A 20,354-nucleotide genomic window follows, 5' to 3' on the forward strand; every position below is an offset into this window, starting at 1 on the left:
CCTTTACCAGGTTAGCAGAACTCGTACAACCAGATCAACTGAGTGTGGCCCTTATCTTGCTCTTTCATGCCAGATCCTTGGAAACAACATTGCGTCTGAGACGGCTGATTAATCATAAGTGCACTCAAGGAAGAACATATATTAACTATAAGTCATTGACTCTATTTTTGCATTAGAAGTTTAAAAGTGACATAGTTTTACATGTTCTAAAAATGAAGTCAGCATGTGGCCCTGAGGGAGACACCGTACATTTGTTTGGAAGTAAAGGCATGTGTTTGGTAACAATTTCTTCAAAAGGGTCACTGAAGAGACAGCAGTGACTGAGGAAGGATCCTCTGAGGAAACGCATCATGCTCTTTGCAGGAGACACAACAGCCTTCAATTTTGTATGCACATTCTTGTCAGCAAGTACAAGATGGTGTAATAGACAATGTATGACCATGCTGTGAAATTGGTCTTGTTATTTTATTTTTTAACATCAGTTAAAAAAAATCCTGATATCCCCCCCCCCCCTTCAGATCAAGGCAGGAGCATTATTGGTGCATATTGATTTACTTACCTTGAGTATTATGACTAAAGCCATCTCTGTCTATATAAAGCCAAATTTCTTTTTAGTTATTTGATTTGTTCCAAAGGTCAAGCCTCCATCTATCTATGATGTATTTATAATTTACATAAATAAAGTACAACCCTAAGTGCTGAACAAAAACAACCACTCAAAAGAATATTTCTTTGAATCCTTTTAAGTGTTTTCACATGCCAGTCAATTCATGAATTATCATTTGACAGGAAAACCTGTTGAAATAAGTTTTGTGCTTTGGGACTCAAAATTAACTTCAAATTGCCCAAAGCATCTATTTCTCTAACTCTAAATGTTATATGAGGCTTCTTAGAATGTATAAGTACAGCTTGGCTGTAAGCAACTTTTCAACCAACTAGTACGATCTTACATACCATTCTCTCTTCTTTTTTTTTTTTTTTTAACTATAATAAAGTAGAACCATTTAAGCATCAGGATAACATTTAATTTCACAAATTGTATTTTGTTAATATATTCAGAACACCTTGCTTATTCAAGACTAGGTGAAATGTACTTTGCAGTCACTAAATTTTAGCATTCCCATCATATAGCAATACAGTTATTTTCCACGTGTTTTTCAACAAAAGAGCCCCTGAGATATATCAGTACTACATAGAGTTGTCCAAATACATGATGAAATTACTTACTGCCATTGAGCTAATTCTGACTTATAGCAACCCTGTCGGACAGGGTAGAACTGTCCCTATGGGTTTCTGAGACTGTAACTCTTTACTTACAGTTTAGCTCATCTTTCTCTCATGAAGAAGCTGGTGGTTTTGAATATTAGACCTTGCAGTTAACAGCCCAATGCATAACCATGATAATCATTAATACTTAGCAGCTAAATAACATAATAATTATGGCTATTTTGTTAGCTGGATACAAGCTGGCCTCTGACACAAGGGTTTTGGACCTCTGTGAGCCACTGGGTTTTCATTGGGTGTTTTCAGAAGTAGACATTTAAACTTTTATTCCTACTTTGTCTTATTCTCCAAGTCCTGCCGAAACGTTTTCAACATCACAGCAGCACACAACAGACAGGTGATGGTTGCACTTGAGGTGCGTTGTCTGAGGATAGAGCAGGAAGCATGGGAAAGATTCTACCATTGAATCGCCACTGCCCTCATGATGTAACAATTACTAGCTAGCTAAAACTGGCTCAAACAAAACTTGCATTTTATTTAAAGCTGCTCTGGCAGTACTGCTAGGTAAGTGGTTCGAACCCGTCAGCTACTGATTCCATCACAGTGAGTTTAATTTTTTTCAAATTTTGGACTACGAAACAAAGCTCTAGTCCTCTTCTATCATCATCTGTATATAAGTCAGAACTCACAACACAAAGAAACAAACAACTCCTACCCCTAATCACCTCAGAAACATACCCCAAACCAAACTACCATCGAGTATATTTCAACTGTGTTAATCCAGGTAGACTAGAGAAACGAATTCACAGACACCATATGTGTATAGGAAAGAGCTTTATATATAAGATCAATTAAATATTGAGAAAACATACCAGCCCCTTCCAGATCAAATCCATAAGTCCAATATTAGCCCATATGTCCAATACCAATCTATAAAGTCCTCTTCAGACTCACAGAACACATGCAATGACAACAAATGCAGGAAGATAACAGGCCAGTGGGTGGAGAGTCTTGTGGATCCAGGCATGCTGTAAACATCTCAGTGCTGGCAGGAGTCTCCACGTGGCTTCCCTAGTCTCAGCCCTCTGTCAGCCATTTTGACCTCAATCAGCCATTTTCTATAACTAGCATAGTCTCTGAGAAATTCAAGAGGATATTTCTACCCTTGAGCTCAAAATATACCTTAACAACATTGATTTTTGCTATCTCACACAGGAATAACCCCAAACTACAACCAAACAAAATAATCAAAACTTTAACTTCCCATATTCTTTCCAGAAAACAACCCCAGAAAACTGCATGGCCATATCTGACCTCTGACTGGCCAAAGAAGAAACATTACCATGAGGCAGAAGTCAGACAAACATTCACCCTCCATCTTTATGATTTGTTTCTCTAGTACCCCACTCCTGGTACCATAATTTACTAATCAGGGTAGACAAGAGAAACAAATTCATAGATGCCCATATGTGTACAGGAAAGAGCTTTATACACAAGACCAATTGAATATTGAGAAAGCATCCCAGCCCAGTTCAGATCATGTCCAAAAGTACTATATTAGCCCATATGTCCAATACCAATCTATAAAGTCCTCTTCAGCCTCATGCAACACATGCAATGACACTGAATGCTGGAAGATCACAGGCTAGTTGCAAGCATCTCATTACTGGCAGAGGTCTCCATGTGGCTCCTCCAGCTCCCAGGGCTCCGGCTGCATCGGGGTAGCTTCATGTGGCTTCTCATCAGAAATGTCTGGCAGAGAATGAGCCTGTGTCCTGCCTCCAGAGAACTAATTATCTACTTAGGGCCTCCAAATGAGGTCATCAAGCTGAGATCCGATTGACAGGTAAACTCCACCTCTTCACTCATAACTCTCAAATTGATCACTGATTATGTAACTACCACACCAACTCATAGCAACGCTGTTGGACAGGATAGCATGGCCCCTGTGGGTTTCTGAACCTGCGATTCTTTATGCCAATAGAAAGCCTCATCTTGCTCCCTTGGAGTGAATGCTGATTTGAACTGTTTACCTGAGGTTAGCCGCCCAATGTGCAGCCATTATGCCACCAGGATGTCAGGCATATTAGCCTGACAATCATGCTCAGGTACAAAACTATCTGGTCTGCATCAACCGTTGGTAAACTGTGAAATAGGCATAAAATAATTGTGCATTTTGGAGAATTTGGTACTCTAGATCTTGGGGGTTTTTTGAAGAATTTTGTGATTTTATATTTTGAACCCATATTCAGCCAAGATTATATGTATCCGAATCTTCTGCTGTTTAGGTAACTATTAGACCACTTTAGTGGAGTTTTACTTCTTTCTCCACCAGCAATGCCTCAAAACAAAACAAAACACCCAGGACCACTTTTGTTTCCTAATGTCTTGTCTTGGAGTTCTGAATCTTGCAGTGTGTGTAAATGGCAATCCCACAGATTTGCTTTGAATCACAGATACACTTCTCTTTCCTCTTAATTCACAGCCAAGCCATGGATTAGCAAGCCTTTTCTGTGGCTCTACGGGACAATTTTTGGCAATGTTCTTTCCATTTTATTATTGTGAAGGGATCCTTAATATATGGGGGTTCCCAAACCCTAACTTTAGTGTGGCTAATATCTTACTTCTTGTTCCTAGGGATCATGGAAGCCTAGACTTCTTCTTTACAGAGAAAAAAAGTCCCAGACTGTCAAAAGAACAATCAAGCTTGTCTTGCAAGAACTACAGCCAGACTGCTTCTTAGAAGTAAAGATGGCAAGACTTCATCTCACTTACAGTGGACATCAGGAGAGACCAGTCCCTGGAAAAGGACATCATGCTTGGTCACATAGCAAAAACCAAATTCACAGACATTGCGTGAATTCTGACACATAGTGGGCCTATAGGGACAGTAGGACTACCCCTGTGGGTGTCCAAGACTGTAACTCTGTCCTGGAGTAGAAAATCCCTCTTTCTCCCATGGAGCAGCTGGTTGTTTCGAATGGCTGACTCTGCAGTTGGCAGCCCAGGCATAACTACTACACCACCAGGTTAAAGTAGAGGGACAAGAAGGAGAAAGATGGTCAAAGGGGGATTGATACATCATCTGCTCCCATGGGCTCAAACATAAGAACAAGTGTGAAGATGACACAGGGCTGAGCCCAGCGCTAGACAATCATGTTAGGCTATCTGTATAATCTTTATAAATATCAGTTTCCTATGCATAAAATGTGAATGCTTATTTGTATAAGTGGAGAGATGACTCTTAGAAAAAATTATTCCATTTTTAACTTTACACCTTAAAGAAATGAATCTTTGTTCCTACATTTTTTCCAATAGAGAAGATCATCTCCTTTTAAAAAAATGTTTGACTTTTTTTATCAATGCTAATTTAAGCAAGCTGAACTAGGTTGTTCAAGTTTTATTTCATTGGTTACTAATAATATTACTAATATTTCTTATATTAACATGCAATTAATTACTTTGTCATAGTCTCATGTTGGTATTCAGATAATCACTTTTAAATTTAGAGTTACAAAGGGCTCTTTATTGACTAAGGGTATTAACTTTGCAATTATGTTATAAATGCTGCAAAGATATTTTGTCACTCTGTTGTTTCAAACTGACAGATTTTATTTCAAATTATGTCATGGTGTTTTAAAACGTCTTTAAAGTTAGATCTAGTGATCTTGTTCTGCATGATTCTTTTCTTACCCTGATGCTTAAAAGCTCTTCCTAATAATCAATATTCCATAAACATTTACCTATATTGCATCAAGCATAATCAGATTTTATTTTTTCATTTAAATGTTATATATTCGGTTTTTCACATTTCAGCTAGTAAACTTCACAAAGCAGGAAACAGACTTCAATTTTTTCCAAATGATTTATTTCAATATGCATAATTTAGTGTGTTTATGCATTATATTAGAGTCCTTAAGTTTGTCCCTATTTTTCATTGATGGTCTTAATATTTATGTGATTTATATTGGGGCCTTTGAACCAGCCTGAGTTTATTTTTGTATATGGTATGAGGGATGGGTCTTGCTTCATTCTCTTGCAGGTGAACATCGAATTTTTCCAGCAAATGGAGACCCATTTGCTGAAAAGGCTGTCTCCTATCCATTTAATATGCTTCATTTCTATCAAAACTTAAATGTCGATAGGTAATTCATTTGTTTCTGAGTTTTCAATTAAAATCCTTTGGTCTTCATATCAAACATTGCACCAGTACCAGACTGCTTTGATTACCATGGCTATATAGTAGGCTTTAAGGTCTGGAAAGGAAAGGTCTAATACATTGTTTTTATTTTTTCATAAAACCAAACATGTTTTTTGGGGGTGCTTAAGTGGAGAGCAAATGTTTTGAGAATGATGAGGGCAATGAATGTACAAATGTGCTTTACACAATTAATGTATGTATGAACTATGGTAACAGTTGTATGAGCACCTAATAAAATGATTTTAAAAAGAAGAAGAAAACTCTGCTCTGCCCAGTACAATTCTGGGGTTTTTTTTGGATGGGGGCTTACCCCCTTGTACAGACAATGGAGCCTTCAAAGAAATGGAGTTCTGATACATGCTATCACATGGTTGAGCCTTGAAAAGTCTAATGTCAAATGAATTCAGTCAGACACAAAAAAACAAAAATTGTATGATCCCAATTATATGATTGATCTCACAAAACAAAATAAACTCACTGCTATTGAGTTCAAAAAAACCCCAACCAAACGTGTTTGGTTTATCCGTTTTCTTTCCATTTCATATAAAGTTGGAAATTATTTTTTGAAAATTTTCTTGGGAATTGGATCGAAATTGCATTGAATTTATGGAATATTTTTGGTAATATTGACATTTTTACAATAATCTGCTTATCCAGGAATATAGTAACTTGTTCTGTTTGTGCAAGTTCCACTGGGTATATTGAAGTACTGTATATTCTCAAGTATAAGCCGACCCAAAAAAGCAGCCGAGGCACCTAATTTTACCACAAAAACTGCATTTAAAGTTCTGCTGAAAAACTAGGCTTATAAATGAGTATTTCATTTTTGTTCTTATTAAAATACGTGGATTTTTGTTCATTTTTAGAATAAAAAGTTAGGTTCTTTCAACCACTTAGACTTTCAGTTGTGTTCTATGAATCTCGGAAAACTGGAAGTAATCGACATGACATGGACCACATGAAGACTGGTCTGCTTCGTAGGAGCTGACATGGGCTTGCAGTTGTTAGATGTCGTTGAGTTGGTTCTGACCCATAGAGACCCTAAGTACAACCGAACGAGACACCACTGGATCCCGCCCCAACCCACAATTGTTCTCAGGATTCCTGGGCAAGGATGGCAAGATGTTGTCTGACATATTTTGGACATATTGTCAGGAGAGACCGGACCCTGGAGAAAGATATCGTGCTGGTGAGGGGCAGCGACTAAGAGGAAGGCCCCAAGGAGATGGATGGGCACAGCGGCGGCAGCAATGGACTCCAGCCCAGGAACAATTGTGAGGACGGCTGAGGACCCCGTAGGGTTTCCTTCTGGTGTGCACAGAGTAGCTCTGGGTTGGAACTGACTAGATGATACCTAAAAATAACAACTATCTTGTGTTTATATTTGTATATCAATTCAGTTGATCAGTTGGGCCTCAATTTACAGTTCTAAAGATAACATTGCCAATACCATCCTCCTAAACTGTGGTTGGAGGCACTTTTGGAAGGAAAAAAATGTTTAAATTCAGTAACAATTTATTACATAAATGATGAGCCCATTGATCTGGTGGTGAAAATAAGAGGCTTCAAACGGTTCATGAAAAAAGGGAAAGTGAGAACCAGGGAGAGAGTATAGGTGGATAAATTCTCTACACTCATAATTTAGGGGGTCTGGGAGGCTGAGATTCTCATGGAGAGAGGGCTTCACGTTCTTGATGAATCTCAGTCACATTCTCCTAAGTAAAAGTTGTTCCCCACGATGTCTCTGGTGATAATGCCAATCTTAAATGCCGCTTGCAAGCACATGGTTGTTACCGTAGATGCTTGAAGGTTCACTGCCTGAAAGTAATCTGCCATCAAAAGCAATCTGACCATCTAAACCTAAGTAGGACCCACTCCCTTCTGTTAGGATCAAAGATTATTTCCCTGGAGACAAGTTTAGGGACATTTAAGTTAAGCCAGCTCAGAGACCACCAAGGCTAGGGCGCCATCTGAAATCTAGAATCTGCGCATCTTTTTCCGTATGGACCTTCCTGTCCCATGTGTGCCGCTAGCAACTCCCCTTCCTATTGCAGGTGGACCTCTAGCTCCTCCCCCTCCTGCTACATGTCTACCTCTAATACAAGCCCTTCCTGTTAGGTATGTGTGTGACATGGCTTGCATGCCTGAGATAATATAAGCTCATGTGAGAATGCATTCACCCCTCAATCTGGTTCCAGTTGCCAAGGAAGAGGTGAGCACTTGCATGTCTTGTCTGCTGTTCCTTTAATTTACCTTTCAATTACACAACCGCCCCTTGCAGCCATTTGGTTGGGGAGGCTGGTAACCCTCAAAAAACTTTTCTTTTCCTAGAATTCATTTTTCCACAAATTTTTTGAAACCTCCTCATATAGATCCTTTCTAGTCTAAAGAAATGTAATATTCACTTCTGAATAAATCCTTCTAATCCCCGAAGAGAATGAAATGAGCATACTCTTATAGCTGAAGAACAAGAGTCCTTTGTCTTCATAACTAACTGAGCATATAGTTTCACACAGCAAATGAAAATGGAAATTATAAGTGAGTAAAATGTAAACGCAAAGCACATCTATTGATGATTGTAATGTAACTTAAAACACACTCAGGGCACATGTTTGAAAGCTTGTATGAGGAGAGCAGGTTCATTAGCGTATGACATTCTCTGAGTCATTGTTAAAACTTCTCAAGTCACTTCATTAAATTTCTTTCCACAAAGATTTTTGGCCTGGGTTTTTGTGTTTTCCAGACATAATGAGACTAGAGTGGGACTGTAAGACTGAGTCATGGGCACCACGAAGGATTGGAGCTCACCAAGAACACATATGAAAATGTTCATCATGCAGGCGTCTGCACAGGCAGTAAACAATGTTTGTGGTTTCAAATATATTTTATTAGAAGTCACTGCCTACTTCATAAGATCAATTTTGGAATCCTTACTGCTCTCAAGTAGCATGAGAGAGTGCAAACAAAGTCATAAAAATAAAGAAAAGTTGTCACTATTTATTAAGGAGTATTTCTCCCCCTCCCTTTTTGTATAGTTACATCAATATAAGTAAGGTACAAAATTGTATTGATGTAAGTTCAAACAATTCAAGGCAGATCGACTTTGTTTTTAATATTAAAATCAATATAACTGGAAGTTCTGCTTCTATATCAGGGTTTTGAATCCCTGTAGCAGATTTCTTCAAATTTTATTAGTGAAAATGTGAAATTTTTTCTTCAGAAAGAGCCAGAGATAACTAGAGTGTAAATGTGAGCAAGTGAAAGAAAATAATAAGAGAGAGAAGCAGGCAAAAGTGCAGCAAACATATTAACCTCCCAAGACTCTGAGAAATGTGCTTATGGAAATAATAAAATCATAGATCAAAGGTTTCAATAACTTCTTAAATGCATCAGTGTAGGCCTCTTGATATAAAAATAAAAGTTGTGAGATAATTGAACTAGTTCATAAAACACATAGATTAAATTTTATATTTATGTTCATAGGGAACACCATTTTAACTTTATCATAAAATTAAAATCTTTCTGATGCTTAGTTCCCTGATGAGGACACTAAATTTCCATCATTTACAATTATCCATTCTTATTATTTCCCAAGAACTTGACCCCTAAGATTTATTAGAACGATAAGCAATGACTCACACTTACCAAAACATTGATGATGACCTGAGTCGTACTACTTCTCTGCCTTAGGGGATCAGGGTTAGCATCATTGTCCAAGTCTGTTATTCTCACAACAACTTTGTATTGTCGTTCAACTTCCCTGTCTACTGAATCCAGTAGCTTTATCATCCCTAACAAACACAAAAAGAGCTACCTCTCAGTCCAAGAATTTTGAACTCATATAATTTAATTCATAACTACACAATAAACAATATGAAAAGAATAATTAATGCAATAAATAATTTATATGTGTCAATATGAATTAATTTGGTCTCATATTCCAAAACTTTTAGCAACAAGATCATGGTAGACATTTAATCGCATGCAATTCAATATTCTATTATACCTTCTTAGGTATTTGGAAAATATACAAGTATAAATGTGTAGAGTTTCTAAAGGGCACTCTAATGTTAAAAAAATTATAATGTTTTCCTCCAGTAACTAAGAATTAAACAAACCAAGTTACACCTTGAAATGTCTAAGTTAAAAAAATCCAAAGGATAAGCTACTCTAAAAAATATATTATTTGATATCAGAGTTTTATAGTACCTGTGTCTCCTTCAATGTAAAATTTCGGAGGTTTCCCCAAGTTACCTCCAATAATTGTATATTTAATATTGTTAAATGGCCAGTCTGCATCAGTAAATGGAATTTTTCCAACCAGTGTATCAGTTGGACTATTTTCAAATATACTGAAAGTAAATGCTGATGTAGTTCCAATTGGATTCAATTCATTTATACGACTCACCCTTATGATGACTGTGATAAGATCTTTAGAGAGAAAATACATAGAAATATAGTTAGGAGTTGTACAATGTTTCGTTATAGCTATACTTACCAAAAATAATGAAATGAATTCCTTTATGTGGGTTTTTGCCTTGGTTCTTCCGAAAACAGCTTGCAAGATTCCCCACTCCCACTCCCAGGACCTTAACGTTACCTTTGCCTTAGTTTTCTATCCCAGATGATCTGCTATTTCTGCCAGATTGGTTGATATTTCCTGGGAAAGCTATAAGCAATTTTGAGACATTGTGTCTGTCCTGAGCTCAACTTCCCTTATGTTTGTACACAAACTGGTCAATCCAAAATACCAAACCACTGAGTAGATTCCAACTCAAATGAGGTGTTGTGGCTATTATGAAAATAAAAATCGGTGGCTTACTGAGAACGGATTGGTCCGTTTGTGGACCCTGTTGGACCCCATCCCTGGAGATGAAGGAGCTCTGTATTTAAAAAGTCAATTCTACAGAGGTTTTTGGGAGACAAAGAAAAACTGCAAAAAAGGCAAAATAACAAAGAAGTAAAGAAACAGAGAGAGGGCAAGGAACTCCTAAAATAGTTTTAGCCCAGGTCAAACTCTGTACTGCTGGAACTAGAAGTCCGGAAGGGACTGGGTGGCCTAACCAACAGCGACACTGCTCAGAACCAAGAGGAGCTGTCTTAGTGGACTTGGAGGAGTCTGGCCTCAGAGGGCAGAAAGGAGCTGGTCTTCAAGGACCAAAAAGAGTCCTGATCTCTTGAGAGGATCTGAGAGCTGCCTGGCACTGAAGAAGAGAGACTTCCTGATTCTTGTCTCACGCTGTACCCTGTTCATTAAGAAACCACGTAGCTGTAAGTACGGCCCATGAGCTCTGGGCAACCATTGTCACGGAGCATCAGACCCAGGAGAAGAGTAGAGAACGCTGTGAGAGGAATGACTGGTCTCAGAAAAGGTGAAAAGGTTGAAGAGTAGAGATATGCATGGCCTCCAGCCAATAGAAAGCAATTTAAGGCCAAACCTGAACAATAAATATCCACACTGAAGTTAAATAAGTTTTGACTTATTATCCCCACTATTTTGAAAGAGGGACCTAGAGTGATAATATGTTCATTTTAATTCAGTCATAACTTTGCTTTTCTCTTTTAATTAACACCTAATGTTACATATTAAATTCTAAGTTTGTAAATTATGCAAACTAATCTATATTTTCCAACTATTCACTTTTTAATTACAGAGTATTTTAAATAACTATAGAATCATAGTACTGTAATTAACTTTAGGCACCTGCGAGAATAATTGCTTTGTATTGTGCATTGATATATAAATGCTAGTATTATGAGTTAGATGTTGTAGTTTCCTTTTCTCCAATAGAAATATGATTAGGATACTTCAGCATGACAATTTAAGGAACATTTGAATACTACTACTTTCTCAAGTACAGAATGTACTAATTCCCAGAGAAAGATACTTCAGGAAAGTCTGTCTTTTCCAAGATTTTAAAATAACTATGCATTTTATTAAACATTTGGGCATCAGTCTCTTACCCGAGATCCAGTTTCTCACTGAAGCATGAAAGTGCATTTCTAAAGATTTTTGTGTTATATTTCAGATATAATTGTAAAGCATTACATGTAATATTACTAATTTCTTTTTTTCCTTATTTAAGGGAATACTAATTTACTTGAAGATCAATGCTTGAAAGGCTACCACATTATGCAATGCATTATGATAAAAATCACATTATTTTCTACCAATATAAAGATTATAGAATGATTATGTAATCATTTTCAACATATGCTTATTAAGTATAAACACATAGTTTATTTCCTTTTTATCCTTTAAAAAATATTGTACTGTATGATTTTTAAAAGCGAATGGAAATTAATGATGAATAGCTTGAATCAATAATTACAATGGGGCCCCCATTTGAAAAATAACAGCATATTTATGATAAATAAGAGAGTATAGGAGTAATAATTCATGTATCTTATTCTAAGAAAATAATAAACTTCTAAGAAGTAATTTGTATAATGACATATTATATAACAAAGTATTTTAATATTTTAAGTTAATAGTTTCTTACTTGATAGTACAGGATTTCCTTCATCACACACTCTCACAAATAATGTATATTTGAATTGCATTCCTGCAAAAATAGTATTATCATAATCCAGAGATGTAGGGCCAATCTGCAAATAAAAGATTGCAAAAATGGTCATTCTTTTTGCCTAAATATTTATTTTCCACTACTTGGCTGTCAGTGTGTTGTTTAAGTGTCTTGTGGATTGCTGTGGTGTGGAGAGCGGTAGCACAGGTATTTCAAATACCAGCAGGGCTACCCAACTATAACAGATCTCAGCAGAACCTCAAAATTAAGCACAGACTACTAAGGAGGAGAAGGTTATCCACTTTGAAGGAATTAGCCACTGAAAATCTTATGAATAGTGGAACATTGTGAGATACGGAAACCACAGGAATAGCAGGGGGACGTGACCAGATACATTACCAGTAGATGAGCACCCCAGGGCAGAAGGCCCTCAAAATATGATCGAGGAAGAGCTGCCTTCTCAGAGTCAAATCAACCATAAAGACATAATAGAGTAACATTTTCAGGATCTTCATTTGCTGATGGGAAACAATTCAAAATAAGAAAAAGTAGCTACAAACATCTCTTACTAACTGGAATCTGGAATGTACAAAGTATAATTCTAGGGAAATTAATAGTCTTGAAAAATAAAATGAAATACCTAAAGAGCAATATCTTAGGCCTTATTAGTTGAAGTGCACTGGGATTGGTCATTTTGAAACAGACAGTCAAATGTTGTTGTTGTTGTTTAATACTGGGAATGATAAATTCAAGAGATATGATGTCACACTCATAGCCCAAAAGGACACTTAAAGATCTATCCTATCTATGATAGGATAATATCTATATGCATACAAAGAAATCCAGTCAATTCAACTACTATTCAAATTTACACACCAACAACTAAAGTTAATAATGAAGAAATTGAATAATTTTACCAGCGTTTTTAGTCTATAATAGAGCAAACATGCAAACAAGAGGCATGGATAATTATTGGCATTTGGAGTGAAAAAATTTGGAAGTAGAGAAGTGAACAATAGTTGGGAAATATGACTTTGATGAAAAAGTGGGCCTGGAGATCCAGCTACAGAATTTTACACGATTTCTTCATCTCAAATACTTTTTTCAACAATACAAACAGCAACTATATGTGGACTATATATATGTGGACTACTCTAAAAAGAATATACAGAAATCAAATTAAGTACATCTGTGGGAGAAATAATCTAGAAGTTCAATATCACCAGCAAGAAGGAGGCCAGACACTGACTGTACAAGCCAATCAATTGCTCCTGTTTAAGTTGAAGTTGGAGAAAATATTTAAAAGTCCATGAGAGCCAAAATACAACCTTCAGTATATTCCACTTGAATTTTGAGAACACTTCAAGAATAGATTTTACTCATTGAGCACTAATGGCAGAAGACCCGATGAGCTGTGGGATGACATCAAGAATATTATACATAAAGAAAGCAAACATCATTAAAAAGATGGGAAAGAAAAAAATCAGAGTGGATGTCAGAAGAGACTCTGAAACTTGCCATTAATCACAGAGTGACTGAAGCACATGGAAGAAGTGATAGAGTAAAATAGTTTAACAGAAAATTTCTAAGGAAAGCTCAAGAAAACAAAGTATTGCAATAAAGTGTGCAAAGATCTCAAGTTAGAAAGCCAAAAGGGATGATCTCTCTCTCTCTCTCCATATATATATTCATTGAAAGAGTCCATGGGAAAAATATTATTTAAAGATACACAGAGCTTCAAAAGAAGGTGGAATGAATACACAGAGTCACTATACAAAAGGAGACCCTTGATGTTCAATCATTTCTAGAAGTAGCGTATGATCAGGAATTGATGGTATTTAAGGAAGAAGTCCCAGCTGCAAGGAAGGCATTAGCCAAAAACAAGGATCTCAAAATTGATAGAACAAAAATTGAAATTTTCAAAAAAAACAACTGATGAAGCACTGGAAGTGCTCATTTGTTTATGCCAAGAAATTTGAAATACAGTTACCTGGCCAATGGACTGAAAGACATCCATATTTATACCATTCCAAAGAAAGGTGACCCCATAGAGGGCCCAAATTGTAGAATGAGATCATTGATATCACCTGCAAGTAATTTTGTGCTGAGGATCATTCAACAATTGTTGCAGCAGTACATTAACAGGAAGCGTCCACAAATTAAAGCCTGATTCAGAAGAAGACCCAGAATAAGAGATATCGTTGGTTCGAACAGATATGTCTTGATTTGAAGTAGAAAATACCAAAAGACAATTTACTTCTATTGTATTGGCTGTGCAAAGGTATTCGACCGTGTGAATCATAGCAAACCGTGGATAACCTTGAGAAGGGAATTCCAGCATATTTCATTGTGTTCATGCAAAGCGTGTTCCTGGATCAAGAAGCAGTCATTCACACAGAATAAAGGAATGTTGCATTGTGTAAAGCCAACAATGGTTTGCATAGATTGTATGCATTCCTCATATGAATTCAATGTATATGCTGAGCACATAATCTGAAAAACTGCATGAAGAAGGAGGCATAAGGAATGAAGAAAGGCTTATTAACAACTTGCTATACGTAGATGTACAACCTTGCTTTCTGAAATTGAGGGAGAGTGGGTATGTATTTTTGGTGAAGGTAAAAGATTTGGGCCTTCAGCATGAATGATAACTCCTTGTAAAAAAATATCAGACTCTTTGCAACTGGAACAATAGCCATAATCATCATCAACAGTGAAAAGTTTGAATTTGTCCAGGGTTTTGATTTGTTTGGATCCACCATCAATGCTTTATGGTAGCAGGAATCAAGGGCTCAAAGGACACATGGCATTGGGTGCATGGGCTGCCCAGGACCTGTGAAGGGACGAAGAACAAGGACGGACGTTTGAGGACTAAGTCTGCTGGCCTGAAGCCGTAGTATTTTCAGTTATGTGCGTGTGCATGTGAAAGGCTGATCTTGGAAAAGGAAGACCAAAAAAGAATGGATGCATTTGAAGTATTTGTGCTGGCAAAGGATATCGAAAGTAAAACGGACTGCCAAAAGAACAAACAAGTCTGTCTTGTAAGAAGTACAGCTAAGAAGTTGCTTCGAAGCAAGGATGCCAAGACGTCATCTCAAGTGCTTTGGACATGGTATCAGGAGAGACCTGTAAAAGGACATCAGGCTTGGTAAAATAGAGAGGAGGTGAAAACGAAGATCCTCAACAAGATGGATTGTCACAGTGGCTACAACAATGGGTTCACCACGAGAAGAATCATGAGGCTTTTGCGAAGTCAGGCAGTGTTTCAACCTGTTCTCGATGCAGTGACCTATGACCAACAAGAACTATCTATTTCATTGCTTATATTTTATCATAGTGCTGTCCAAAGGAAATACAATGTGAGCCACACTAGCAAGCCACGTAAGTAATTTAAAAACATTCTAGTGGCCACATTTAAAAAAGTTAAAGGTGAAATTGATTTTACAAAACATTTTATTTACTCCAATACGCCAAATACTCTAATTTCAGCACACATTCAACATGAGAAGTTATTAATACACTATTTTACATGAATTTACTCTGCCTGATCCTGAAAAATCCATTGAAGGATCATTCTTACATCACCTCTCAACTCCAATATGCCTCAGTTTAGGCGCTGAACGCATGTTTGTTTCTAGCAGCTACCACACAAAAGTGCAGTTAACAAAATACATAAAATGCTAATTTACTGCAAAAAGACAACTAAGATATTATCACTGCATTTATGATCCACTGTATTACTTTGCATTGTCAAACGAGAAAGATAGGAGTTTGATTTTATGTACAATCCCATTTATTTCTTTGCCCTAGCTTGCTTTTACTACTCCATACATGTCTGCATAAATAACTACTATGATTTCTCTTAGGAACTTACACAAGGAAGTTATAGTGGACTTATTTATTTATTCATTTATTTTTAATAGCAGAAGTTTGGGGGCGTGGTAACAGGAATACGCGTTCCGACACAAGCTTCAAATTGCCCGCTGGAAGATCAGGCAAAAGCAGAACCTGAGATCTGTTCTGTGAGAATGGTCAGAGCGTCTCACGTGCTTGCTCTTTCACTTGCTCCTTGGGGAACAACGAGCAGGGTAGGCATGAGGCTTTCAGGGTCTTTAAGAACGTTATGAAAAGGGGCTGATGGGTAGAAGCTCCCCTTTCACAGCTCATGCAAACCACACAGTCCTGGGGTGGTTGCAGCCTACAGAGTGCTGGGGGCCCCGGAGGAGGGAAAGAATGGGCTTGCGTGCTATGGCTCTCCATCTGAGTTCCTTTTTGTGCCTTCGCCTATTCACATTAGCCAGTTTCCTCGGCAAGCTGCCGACAACTAATAAAGAGGGAACATTTGTGTAGCAACGAAGTCGTGGGTGGGTGCAGAAAGGCTTTAGCTAATGAGCATGTTTTTTAAACATTCTATGATGGGCTATAAATGAATTGGTTCAATGGCTAAAAAGAAAAAAAAACAGTTTCCTCGAGATAAAGTTGAATATTACTGACTTCTACAGTCCTTTTCAACTCCAAACATGCACATTTTTCACTCTAAGTTGATAATGTTCTAGTAAATTTGCTGAATGCCTTTCTCTTCCTATTTATATAAAATATAATATTATTTTAATTAAAATATTAAATAGTTTTAATATTATACTTATTAAGGAAATGTAGTTTTAGCATAGGAGAACTAGTGACACTGTCAAGTACGCACTGCACTGCTAACTGCTCGGTGGGTGGCTCAAACCCAGCAGATGCTCCATAGGAGGAAGGTAAGGTTCTCTGCTCTTATCAAGATGTTCTGCTGCAGAAACCTCTACTGGGTTTCTATCAGTAGGAATCGACTAGATGGCGGTAGAGTATTAGCATAAGTAGAATTAAATTGAATATTGAAGAGTAATTCTGCCCAGCCCAATGTCATCCTCACTACATAACGACAATTAGATAAGAGCTCAGGCCCAGGCAGTGTTTTCTTCTGTTGTACCCGAGCCATGATGTGTCGGAGCTGACTCAACAGCACCTAACAACAGCAACACCAGTAACAAGAAAATTGCCAAATGTAGACACCTATTAACAGAAACAGTGGACTACATGTCAGAAGTGGTATTGCCGGTCACTGGATATCTATCTCTATTTCTATCTATCTATCTACCGGTATCCATCTATCTATCTATCTATCTATCTATCTATCTATCTATCTATCTATCTATCTATCTATCTATCTATCCTTGTTAGAGTCGGCTATTTAAATGAAGGGAAAAATAAACCAAAGTCACTACTTCATTCTGGATGATGAAATCAGTCCTTTATTATTAAAAGACTTCAATATGAAAGGTCATTTTAAAATAGTCACAGGAAAACATAAAAACTGTCTAGAATATGAGACCTACAATTCACAACAAAATGGCCAAAATTCAAATTCAAAACAAAATGGCCAATTCAAAACAAAATGGCCACAATATATGTTGAGTCTTTTCATGGAAAGAAAATGCAAGATTTCATATGTTTATTCATTTAATTGGTGAATATATTAAAACCTTGCTTTCTATAAGCAAAGTGTTTGCTTGAAACACTTGCTGATGAAAACAAAGGACTACACTCTTCAGAACGGATTACACCTCAATGGGAAAAAAATCATCACAGATGGAACAATAAACAACATTATCGTCAACAAAGACAAGACTGAAGTTGTCAAAATTTTCATTTTACTGAGATCTGCACGCCATGGTCATATTGTCAGCAGCCCCCAAATTGAGCAGCATATTACATGGAGAGAATCTGCTGCAAACGACTTCTATAAAGTGTTAATCAGTGAAGATGTCACTTCGAGGCATAAAGTGCACCTGATTCAAGCCATAACAGTTTCAGTCGCCTCGTAAGCAGGTGGGTACTAGACAATGAATAAGGAAAACCAGAGAAGAATCGATTGCTTTGGATTATGATGTTGTCAGGGAATATTGTGTGAACTGTTAACATACATAATAAACCTGTCTTGGAAAAACTACAGTGAAAAGGCTCCTTAAAAGGATGGTGAGACTTTGTCTCATAAGCTTTGGACATGCTATCAAGAGGGATCCGTCGCTGGAGAAGAGCATAGTACTTTGGGCCAATGGAGGGTCACTGGGCAAACAGGAAGACCCTGGTTGAGCTAGATTGACACAGCAGCCGCAGTAATGGACTCAACTATAAGCATGATTGTAAGGACAGAGGAGGACCTAGCGGTGCTTCATTGTCTGGTGCAGAGGCATTGTGTTGATATGAGCCAGGCATGATTGGACATCAATTTCATGCTTAAGAGTTATTTAATATTTAACATATTTAGTAATGATAATTTAGAAATACCAATACATTCCAAAGGAAGAGCTCTCATTTATCAGAGAACTATTTGTCCTAGGAAATTTACCACTTTCTTAGTTCAGTTCCCAAGATCAAAATTGCATTCCAACATTCATCTCAAACTAAGATAGTTTGTTGACAATTTATGGTTCAGTTGAAAATACAGGAACAAATTCCGCCATCAGCTATTTGAACTACTGTAGTTCATTAAAAAATTTTTACAATAATAAAAATACAAAGTTTTTATATCTAAGAGTAATCACAGGTCCATAATTAAAGAGCAACTGTAAGAATACTTACTTTCAGCTCATTGTTTATAAGAGTAAAGCTCTCATTTGTAAAAGTGTCCGTAATCATGTGATAAGTAACATTGTTATTGGGATGTGTTCCGTCCTTGTCTGTACAAGTTAGAGAAACTAAAAGAGTTTCAGCTGGGATGTTTTCAGGAACTTCAATTCTGTAATGAGTATACAAATATGAGATACAAGAAACATTAATTGTAGCACATTAGGTTAGATTTATACAGATGATAACATTTTATTTAAAAGATGTTTTAAAATGTGCTTATATTTTAAGTAGTCCCTTCTTTAACTAGCTAGTTCTTCCAATAAGAAAAGCCCATTAGTAGGCCACTGGAGATCCCCTTGCAGAGGAGTCTCGGGGTGGAGATGAGCCAGTCAGGGTGCGATGTAGCAATGATGAAAAATACAACTTTCCTCTGGTTCCAAAATGCTTCCTCTCTGCCCCCACTATCATGATCTGAATTCTACCTTGCAAGTCTGGCTAGACCAGAGGATGACACTGGTACAGATAGGAACTGGAAATACAGGGAATCCAGGGCAGATGTGTCTGGACCAGTGGTGTGAGTGGCGATACTGGAAGGGTAGAGGGAGAGTGGGTTGGAAAGAGGGAACTGATTACAAGGAACTATATGTGACCTCCTCCCTGGGGGACGGACAACCGAAAAGTGGGTGAAGGGAGACGTCGGACAGGGCAAGATATGACAAAATAACAATTTATAAACTATCAAGGGCTCATGAGGGAGGGGGTAGCGGGGAGGGAGGGGAAAAATGAGGACCTAATGCCAGGGGCTTAAGTGGAGAGAAAATGTTTTGAGAATGATGAGGGCAATGAATGTACAAATGTGCTTTACACAATTGATGTATGTATGGATTGTGATAAGAGTTGTATGAGCCCCTAATAAAACGATTACAAAAAAAAAAAGAAAGAAAACCATAGTTTCAGTAAAAATTTTGCATGATTCAAAATTTTTGGCATCCTTGTCAAGGTTTAGGGAAATAAACTATTATATTGGATTTAAAACTAGCTAATTTAATAAGCCGGGCAAGTATATTATCTTTGATTAAAATGTTACTGTGTACTTCAAATTCAAAAGTTTATATTCGTAACTTTGACAAATGAAAGTGATCTTTAAAATCACTTGGCCCATGTGCTTTCCTTTGAGTGGATAATTTACTAGTGTCTCCAATCTAAAAATAAGGAAACAAAGAAGTAGAGAAGATAAATAAAAATTAAAAGGACACATTGCAGCCAGCAACTGAAGAACAAATTCTTGAACTCTTACATTCTGGTGCAGCATGATTTCCTTTGTTATTTAAAAATGTTTTCTTGTTAGAAAATTCCTGAAAATAACATTGGACTTGCACTAGTACATTGATCTACTGAGTAGCTTAATATGATGAATTTGTGTTATGACTGATTATTTATTGAACATCAGGGGCTGTTGATTCATCTGCTCCTCAATATATGAAGTCTCCCTGTATTACCACATTTGGCCAAGTGAACTGCTAGAAAATGGGAAGTAAGTGAAAAGGTTGTGGGTTAATTTTAGACAAAGTGACTAGCCATTTGTTGTGTGTTCCACATGCATTTCCTCTCCTCTTTTTCTGGAAGCAAAGGGCACAACATGTAAAATCATGCACAGCAATAAGCCAAGAGGGCTGAGTCATAGCACAGAAGCAGCTATACAGCACAGCTTCATCTGCACTGCGTCATCTTGACGTCAAGGAGAGAGAAACGCATAGTGGGTTTTGTTTTGTTTTGCTTTCCTTTGTTTTAGC

This window comes from Echinops telfairi, unplaced genomic scaffold (genome assembly GCF_000313985.2).
Source record: "Echinops telfairi isolate 266 unplaced genomic scaffold, ASM31398v2 ScPeMD7_23;HRSCAF=83, whole genome shotgun sequence".
Taxonomy (NCBI): Eukaryota; Metazoa; Chordata; class Mammalia; order Afrosoricida; family Tenrecidae; genus Echinops; species Echinops telfairi.